An 8,952-nucleotide genomic window follows, 5' to 3' on the forward strand; every position below is an offset into this window, starting at 1 on the left:
GGGATTTCTCTAGAGAATCTGCAAAGGAAATATTCCTCTTCTCAGCTTGAGGGCAAAATCTTGTGGTTTTTCTCGAGGTGCGGCGGGAAGCTTGGGGTCCCTTTCAGGTTGCGACGGGGACCTCAGGAACTCGCTCGTGTTGCTTCAGGGAAGACAGGTCTCCTTTCGTGTTGGAAAGGGAACTTCGGGATAACTCTCGAGGAGTGGAATGGCATAAGGCCTCATCTTTAGTTGAGGCCGTAAATTGAGTGCTCCTCTCCACTGGGACGGCTATGGCAGGAAAATTTTTGAGTCACATAAAGAGTTTCAAGTACCCGTTCGAGTTTCATGCGGGAATGTGGGATTTCTTTTGAAACTCTGAATCAGAAAACTAACTGGTCTCGCATTGATGGGGAATCTTGTGGTTTTTCACGAGTTGGGAGGGTAATATTGGGATTCCCCTCGAGTAGCTATGGGAACCTCAGGAACTCGCTCAAGTTGTCCCAGGGAAGTCGGGTCTCCTTTCATGCTGGAAGGGGAACCACGGGATTCCTCTCGAGGCGCGGTAAAGGAATAGGGCCACATCTAGTGTTGTGTACGTAAATTGTGTTCTCCTCTTCAGCGTGGACGGCTTAGTCATGGAAGTTTTTGGGTCGCATAAAGGGTGTCAAGTACTCATTCCAGTTTCAAGCGGGAATGTGGGATTTCTCTTCTGCAGCGCATAAATTTCTCAACTCGCATTGAGGGGAGAATCTTTGGTGTTTCTCGAATTGTGGAGGGAAGCTTGAGGTTCTTCTCCAGTTGAGATGGAGACCTCAAGAACTCTCTCGTGTTACCCCAGGGAAGTCAGGTCTCCTATCGTGTTTGAAGGGGAATCTCGGGATTCCTCTCTAGGCGCAGCAGAGGAATAGGGGGGCATCTAGCGTTGAGTCGGTCAACTGTGTGTTCCTCTCCACTGACGTCAGGGACCTCGGAGTTGCTCTCAAAATTCACCAGGGAAGTCAGGCCTCATCTCGAGTTCAGACATGGAACTCCACTTTCTTCTCGAGGTGTAAAAGGGGTGTTAGGTCACAGTCGATTTGAATTTGTACCTGAAGATTGTATCGAGTATGCTCGGGGAGTCAAGTCTCCACTCATTTTGTGAGATGATGCTCTATAATACATATGAATATGTGCAGTGGAATCAGACAATATCTCAAGTGGGTGGGGACATCCGTAACTTTTCCATCTGTGTTTTGAAACCCCGGGAATCCTCCCGAGATTCAAGGTGGTACCAGCCTCCTAGTACTATGCGAATGGAACGCTCGGGTTCCATTCCAGAGAAACAGGGGAAAGGACTATCATCTGGAAAAAAGGAATGGAAATCCGGGCACTTTTTCAGTTGTGGCAGGAAATTCGATGTTCCTCTCGATTGGGTCTGGGTATGTTCGTGTCATTTTTGAGTCGCATAAAGGATGTTAAGTAACCTGTTGAGTTTCAAGCAGGAATGTGGGATTTCTCTTGAGAATCTGCAACGGAAATGTTCCTCATCTCACCTTGAGGGCAGAATCTTGTGGTTTTTATCGGTTGTGGCCGAAAGGTTGGGGTCCCTCTGGAATTGTGACGGGGACCTCAGGAACTCGTTCGAGTTGTTTCAGGGAAGTCAGGACCCCTTTTGTGTTGGAAGGGGAACTTCGGGATTACTCTCGAGCTGTTAAATGGGAATAGGGCCTCTTCTCGTGTTGAGGCAGTAAATTGTTGTGCTCCTCTGCAGTGGGGAGGAATATGTTAGGGAATTTTTGAGTCGCATAAAGGGATTCAAGTACATGTTCAAGTTTCAAGCGGGAATGTGGTTTTTCTCTTGAATTCTGCAGCAGAAAATATCCTCATCTCGCACTGATGGGGGAATCATGTTGTTTTTCTCGAGTTGCGGCGGATAACTTTGGTATCCTCTCAAGTTGTGACGGGGACCTCAGGAACTCACTTGTGTTATCCCAGGGAAGTCAGGTCTCCTTTCGTGTTGGAAGGGGAACCTCGTGATTCCTCTTGAGGCACGGTAGAGAAATAGGGCCATATATAACGTTGTGTACATAAATTGTGTGCTCCTCTTCAGTGTGGAGGGCTATGTCTGGAAGTTTTTGGGTCGCATCAGTTCAGTTCAGTCACTCAGTCGTGTCCGACTCTCTGCGACCCCATGAATCACAGCACGCCAGGCCTCCCTGTCCATCACCAACTCCCGGAGTTCACTCAAACTCATGTCCACAGAGTCGGTGATGTCATCCAGCCATCTCATTCTCTATTGTCCCCTTCTCCTGCTGCCCCTAACCTTTCCCAGCATCAGAGTATTTTCCAGTGAGTCAACTCGTCGCATGAGGTAGCCAAAGTATTGCAGTTTCAGCTTTAGCATCAGTCCTTCCAAAGAACACCCAGGATTGATCTCCCTTAGAATGGACTGGTTGGATCTCCTTGCGGTACAAGGGAGTCCAAAGAGTCTTCTCCACCACCACAGTTCAAAAGCATCAATTCTTCGGTGATCAGCTTTCTTCACCGTCCAACTCTCACATTCATACATGACCACTGGAAAAACCATAGCCTTGACTAGATGGACCGTTGTTGGCAAAGTAATGTCTCAGCTTTTTAATATGCTATCAAGGTTGGTCATAATTTTTCTTTCAAGGATTAAGCGTCTTTTATTTTCATGGCTGCAATCAGCATCCACAATGATTTTGGAGCCCCCCAAAATAAATCTGACACTGTTTCCACTGTTTCTCCATCTATTTCCCATGAAGTGATGGGACCAGATGCCATGATCTTCATTTTCTGAATGTTGAGCTTCAAGCCAACCTTTTCAGTCTCCTCTTTCACTTTCATCAAGAGGCTTTTGAGTTCCTCTTCACTTTCTGCCATAAGGGTAGTATCATCTGCATATCTGAGGTTATTGATATTTCTCCCAGCAATCTTGATTCAGCTTGTGCTTCTTCCAGCCCATCGTTCCTCATGATGTACTCTGCATACAAGTTAAATAAGCAAGGCAACAATATACAGCCTTGATGTACTCCTTTTCCTATTTGGAACCAGTCTGTTGTTCCATGTACTGTTCTGACTGTTTCTTCCGACCTGCATATAGGTTTCTCAAGATGCTGGTCAGGTGGTCTGGTATTCCTATCTCTTTCAGAATTTTCCACAGTCTATTGTGATCCAGACAGTGAAAGGCTTTGGCATAGTCAATGAAGCAGAAATAGATGGTTTTCTGGAATTCTGTTGCTTTCTCCATGATCCAGAGGATGTTGGCAATTTGATCTCTGGTGCCTCTGCTTTTTCTAAAACCTGCTTGAACATCCGGGAATTCACGGTTCACATATTGCTAAAGCCTCACTTGGAGAATTTTGAGCATGAATTTACTAGCGTGTGAGATGAGTGTAATTGTGTGGTAGTTTGAGCATTCTTTGGCATTGCCTTTCTTTGGAATTCGAATGAAGACTGACCTTTACCAGTCCTGTGGCCACTGCTGAGTTTTCCAAATTTGCTGACATATTGAGTGCAGCACTTTCACAGCATCATCTTTCAAGATTTGAAATAGCTCCACTGGAATTCCATCACCTCCACTAGCTTTGTTCGTAGTGATGCTTTCTAAGGCCCACTTGACTTCACATTCCAAGATGTCTGGCTCTAGGTCAGTGATCACGTTATCGTGACTATCTTGGTCATGAAGATCTTTTTTGTACATTTCTTCTGTGTATTCTTGCCACCTCTTCATAATATCTTCTGCTTCTGTTAGGTCCCTACCATTTCTGTCCTTTATCGAGCCGATCTTTGCATGAAATGTTCCCTTGGAATCTCTAATTTTCTTGAAGAGATCTCTAGTTTTTCCTATTATGTTGTTTTCCTCTATTTCTTTGCATTGATTGCTGAGGAAGACTTTCTTATCTCTCCTTGCTATTCTTTGGAACTCTGCATTCAGATGCTTATATCTTTCCTTTTCTCCTTTGCTTTTCGCTTCTCCACAGCCATTTGTAAGGCCTCCTCAGACAGCCATTTTGCTTTTTTGCATTTCTTTTCCATGGGGATGGTCTTGGTCCCTGTCTCCTGTACAATGTCACGAACCTCTGTCCAGAGTTCATCACGCACTGCATCAGATCTAGTCCCTTAAATCTATTTCTCACTTCCACTGTATAATCATAAGGGATTTGATTTAGGTCATATCTGAATGGTCTAGTGGTTTTCCCTACTTTCTTCAATTTAAGTCTGTATTTGGTAATAAGGAGTTCATGATACGAGCCACAGTTGGCTCCCGATCTTGTATTTGCTAACTGTATAGAGTGTCTCCATCTTTGGCAGCAAAGAATATAATCAATCTGATTTCGGTGTTGACCATCTGGTGATGTCCATGTGTAGAGTCTTCTCGTGTTGTTGGAAGAGGGTGTTTGCTATGACCAGTGCATTCTCTTGACAAAAGTGTATTAGCCTTTGCCCTGCTTCATTCTGTGCTCCACGGCCAAATTTGCCTGTTACTCCAGGTGTCTCTTGACTTCCTACTTTTGCATTCCAGTCCCCTATAATGAAAAGGACATCTTTTTTGGGTGTTAGTTCTAAAAGGTCTTGTAGGTCTTCATAGAACCGTTCCACTTCGGCTTCTTCAGCGTTACTGGTTGGGGCATAGGCCTGAATTACTCTAATATTGAATGGTTTTCCTTGGAAATGACAGAAGTCATTCTGTGGTTTTCAAGATTGCATCCAAGTACTGCATTTCGGACTCTTTTGTTGACCATGATAGCTACTCCATTTCTTCTAAGGGATTCCTGCCCACAATAGTAAATATAATGGTCATCTGAGTTAAATTCACCATTCCTGTCCATTTTAATTCACTGATTCCTAGAATGTCGACGTTCACTCTTGCCATCTCCTGTTTGACCACTTCCAATTTGCCTTGATTCATGGACCTAACATTCCAGGTTCCTATGCAATATTGCTCTTTACAGCACCGGACCTTGCTTCTATCACCGGTCACATCCAGAACTGGGTATTGGTTTTGCTTTTGCTCCATCCGTTCGTTCCTTCTAGAGTTATTTCTCCACTGATCACCAGTAGCATACTGGGCACCTACTGACCTGGCGAATTCCTCATTCAGTATCTTATCATTTTGCCCTTTGATACTGTTCATGTGGTTCTCAATGTAAGTATGCTGAAGTGGTTTGCAGGTGTCAATTACCAGTTCGAGTTTCAAGCGAGAATGTTTGATTTCTCTTGAGACTCTGCAGCAGAGAATTTCCTCATCTCGCATTGAGGGGATAATTTTGTGATTTTTCTCGTGTTGCAGAGGGAAGGTTGTGTTTCTTCTTGAGTTGCGACGGGGACCTCAGGAACTTGCTCGTGTTGCCACAGGCAAGTCAGATCTCCTATCGCGTTGGAAGGAGAACCTCTGGATTCCTTTTGAGGCGCAGCAGAGGAATACGGCCGCATCTAGTGTTGAGTCGGTCAACAGTGTGTTCCTCTCCAGTGGCGACAGATATTTTGGGGTTGCACTCAAAATTCACCAGTGGAGTCAGGCCTCGTCTCGTGTTCAGACATGGAACTCTGCTTTCTTCTCGAGTTGTAAAAGGGGTGTTAGGCCACATTCGAGTTGAATTTGTACCTGGAGATTGTATGGAGTATGCTCGGGGAGTCGGTCTCCACTCGTCTTGTGAGGTGATAGTCGAGGATACATTTGAATCTGTGCAGTGGAATCAGACAGTATCTCCAGTGGGTGGGGACATCCGTTCCTTTTCCAGTTCTGTTTTGAAACCCCAGAGACCCTCCCGAGATTCAAGGTGCTACCAGCCTCCTCCTGCTGTGCGAAGCAACGTCCGGATTCATTTTCAGACAAACAGCCGAGTAAACTGTCATCTAAAAAGAGGACTGGAAAATGGGGCACTTTGTAATTTGTGGCAGGAAACTCGGTGTTCCTCTCAATTGGAGCTGGGTATATCGGTGTAATTTTTGAGTCTCATAAAGGATGTTAAGTAACCTGTCAAGTTTCAAGTGGGAATGTGGGATTTTTCTTGAGAATCGTCACCGGAAATGTTCCTGATCTCGGGTGGATAGGAAAATCTTTTGGTTTTTCTCGACTTGCGGCGGGAAGCTTGGGGTCCTTTTTCAGTTGCGACGGGGACCTCAGGAACTCGCTCGTGTTGCATCAGGGAAGTTAGGTCTCCTTTCATGTTGGAGGGGAACTTATGGATTTCTCTCGAGGCAAGGAATGGGAATAGGGCCTCATCTCTAGTTGCGTCCATAAATTGTGTGCTCTTCTACAGTGTGGAGGGCTATGTCAGGGAAGTTTAACGTCAAATAAAGGGTGTCAAGTGCCCGTTCGACTTTCTCGCAGTAATGTTGGATTCATCTTGAGACTCTGCATCCGAAAATTTCCTCATTTCTCATTAAGAGGAGAATCTTGTGGTTTTTCCCGAGTTATGGCGGGATGCTTGGCATTCTTCTGGAGTTGCGACGGGGACCTCAGGAACTTGTTCGTGTTGGCCCAGGGAAGTCAGGTCCCCTATCATGTTGGAAGAGGAACCTTAGGATTCCTCTCGAGTCGCAGCAGAGGAATAGGGCCGCATCTACGTTGAGCCGGTCAACTGTGTGTTCTTCGCCTGTGGCGATGGGCATCCAGGGGTTGCTCTCAAAATTCACCTGGGGAGTCAAGCCTCGTCCAGTGTTCAGACGTGGAAATCTGCTTTCTTCTCGAGGTGTACTCTTGCCTAGAAACTCCCATGGATGGAGGAGCCTGGTAGGCTGCAGTCCATGGGGTCGCTACGAGTCAGACATGACTGAGCGACTTCACTTTCCCTTTTTACTTTCACACATTGGAGAAGGAAATGGCAACCCACTCCAGTGTTCTTGCCTGGAGAGTCCCAGGGACGGGGGAACCTGATAGGCTGCCGTCTATGGGGTCACACAGAGTCGGACACGACTGAAGTGACTTAGTAGTAGTAGTAGTAGTAGGCCACAGACGACTTGAATTTGTACCTGGAGATTGTATCGAGAATGTTCACGGAGTGAGCACTCCACTCGTCTTGTGAGTTGATACTCGAGGATACATTTGAATCTGTGCAGTGGAATCAGACAATATCTAGAGTGGGTGGGGACATCGGTACCTTTTCCAATTGTGTTTTGAACCGCGGGAACACTTCCACACTTCAGAGTTGTACCGGCCTCCTCCTACTGTGGGATGGAATGTCCAGATTCCATTTCAGACAAAGCAGGGGAATAGACTGTCATCTGGAAAAGAGGACTGGAAAACAGGGCACTTTATGATTTGTGGCAGGAAACTCGGTGTTCCCCTCGATTGGGGCTGGGTTGTCTGTGTAATTTTTGAGTCGCATAAAGGATGTTAAGTAAGCTGTCGAGTTTCAAGCGGGAATGTGGGATTTTCTTGAGAATCTGCAACAGAAATATTCCTCATCTCAACTTGAGGGCAAAATCTTGTGGTTTTTCTCGAGTTGCTGCGGGAGGGTTAGTGTCCCTTTTGAGTTGCAACGGGGACCTCAGGAACTTGCTCGTGTTGCTTCAGGGAAGACAGGTCTCCTTTCATGTTGGAGAGGAACTTATGGATTACTCTCGAGGCATGGAATGGGAATAAGGCCTCATCTCGAGTTGAGTCCATAAATTGTGTGCTCTGCTCCACTGGGGAAGGCTATGTTAGGGAACTTATTGAGTCGCATAGAGTTTGTCAAGTACCCGTTTGAGTTTCAAGCGGGAATGTGGGATTTCTCTTGAGATTCTGCAGCAGAAATATTCCTCATCTCGCATTGATGGGGGAATCTTGTGACTTTTCACTAGTTGGGGCGGGAGGATTGGGGTTCCTCTCGAATTGCGACGGGGACCTCAGGAACTCACTTGTGTTGCCCCCGGGAATTCAGTTCTCCTATCGTGTTGGAAGGGGAACATCAGGATTCTTCTCGAGGCGCAGCAGAGATTAGGGCCGCATCTAGCGCTGAGTCCGTCAACTGTGTGTTCCTCTCCAGTGGCGACAGGGGTCTCGGGGTTGCTCTCAAAATTCACCTGGGGAGTCAGGCCTCATCAAATGTTCAGACATTGAATTCCACTTTCTTCTCGAGTTGTTAAAGGGGTGTTAGGCCACAGTCGAGGTGAATTTCTGCCTGGAGATTGTATCAAGTATGCTCGGGTAGTCTGATCTTTACTCGTCTTGTAAGTTGCTACTCGAGGATACGTTTGAATCTGTGCAGTGGAATCAGAGAATATCTCCAGGGAGTGAGGTTATTGGTATCTTTTTCAACTGGGGCTGGGTATGTCAGTGTAATTTTTGTGTCGCATAAAGGAGGTTAAATAACCTGTCGAGTTTCAAGCGGGAATGTGGGATTTCTCTTGTGAATCTACAACGGAAATATTCCTCATCTCTTCTTGAGGGCAAAATCTTGTGGTTTTTCTCAAATTACATAGGGAAGCTTGGGGTCCCTTTCGAGTTGCGACGAGGGCCTCAGGAATTCGCTCGTGTTGCTTCAGGGAAGTCAGGTCTCCTTTTGTGTTGGACGGGGAACTTAGGGATTACTCTCGAGGCATGGAATGGGAATACAGACTCATCTCTAGTTGAGTCCGTAAATTGTGTGCTCCTATCCAGTGGATCATGGAGAATGCAAAAGAGTTCCATAAAAATATCTATTTCTGCTTCATTGACTATGCCAAAGCCTTTGACTGTGTCGATCACAATAAACTGTGGAACATTCTGAAAGAGATGGGAATCCCAGACCACCTGACCTGCTTCTTGAGACACCTGTATGCAGGTCAGGAAGCAACAGTTAGAACTGGACATGGAACAACAGACTGGTTCCAAATAGAAAAAGGTGTACGTCAAGGTTGTATATTGTCACCTTGCTTATTTAACTTATATGCAGAGTACATCATGAGGAACGCTGGGCTGGAAGAAGCACAAGCTGGAATCAAGATTTCTGGGATAAATATCAATAACCTCAGATATGCAGATGACACTACCCTTATGGC

This window comes from Moschus berezovskii, chromosome 8, assembly GCF_049115385.1.
Source record: "Moschus berezovskii isolate FMDL1 chromosome 8, NW_MosBer_1.0, whole genome shotgun sequence".
In the NCBI taxonomy this organism is placed as follows: Eukaryota; Metazoa; Chordata; class Mammalia; order Artiodactyla; family Moschidae; genus Moschus; species Moschus berezovskii.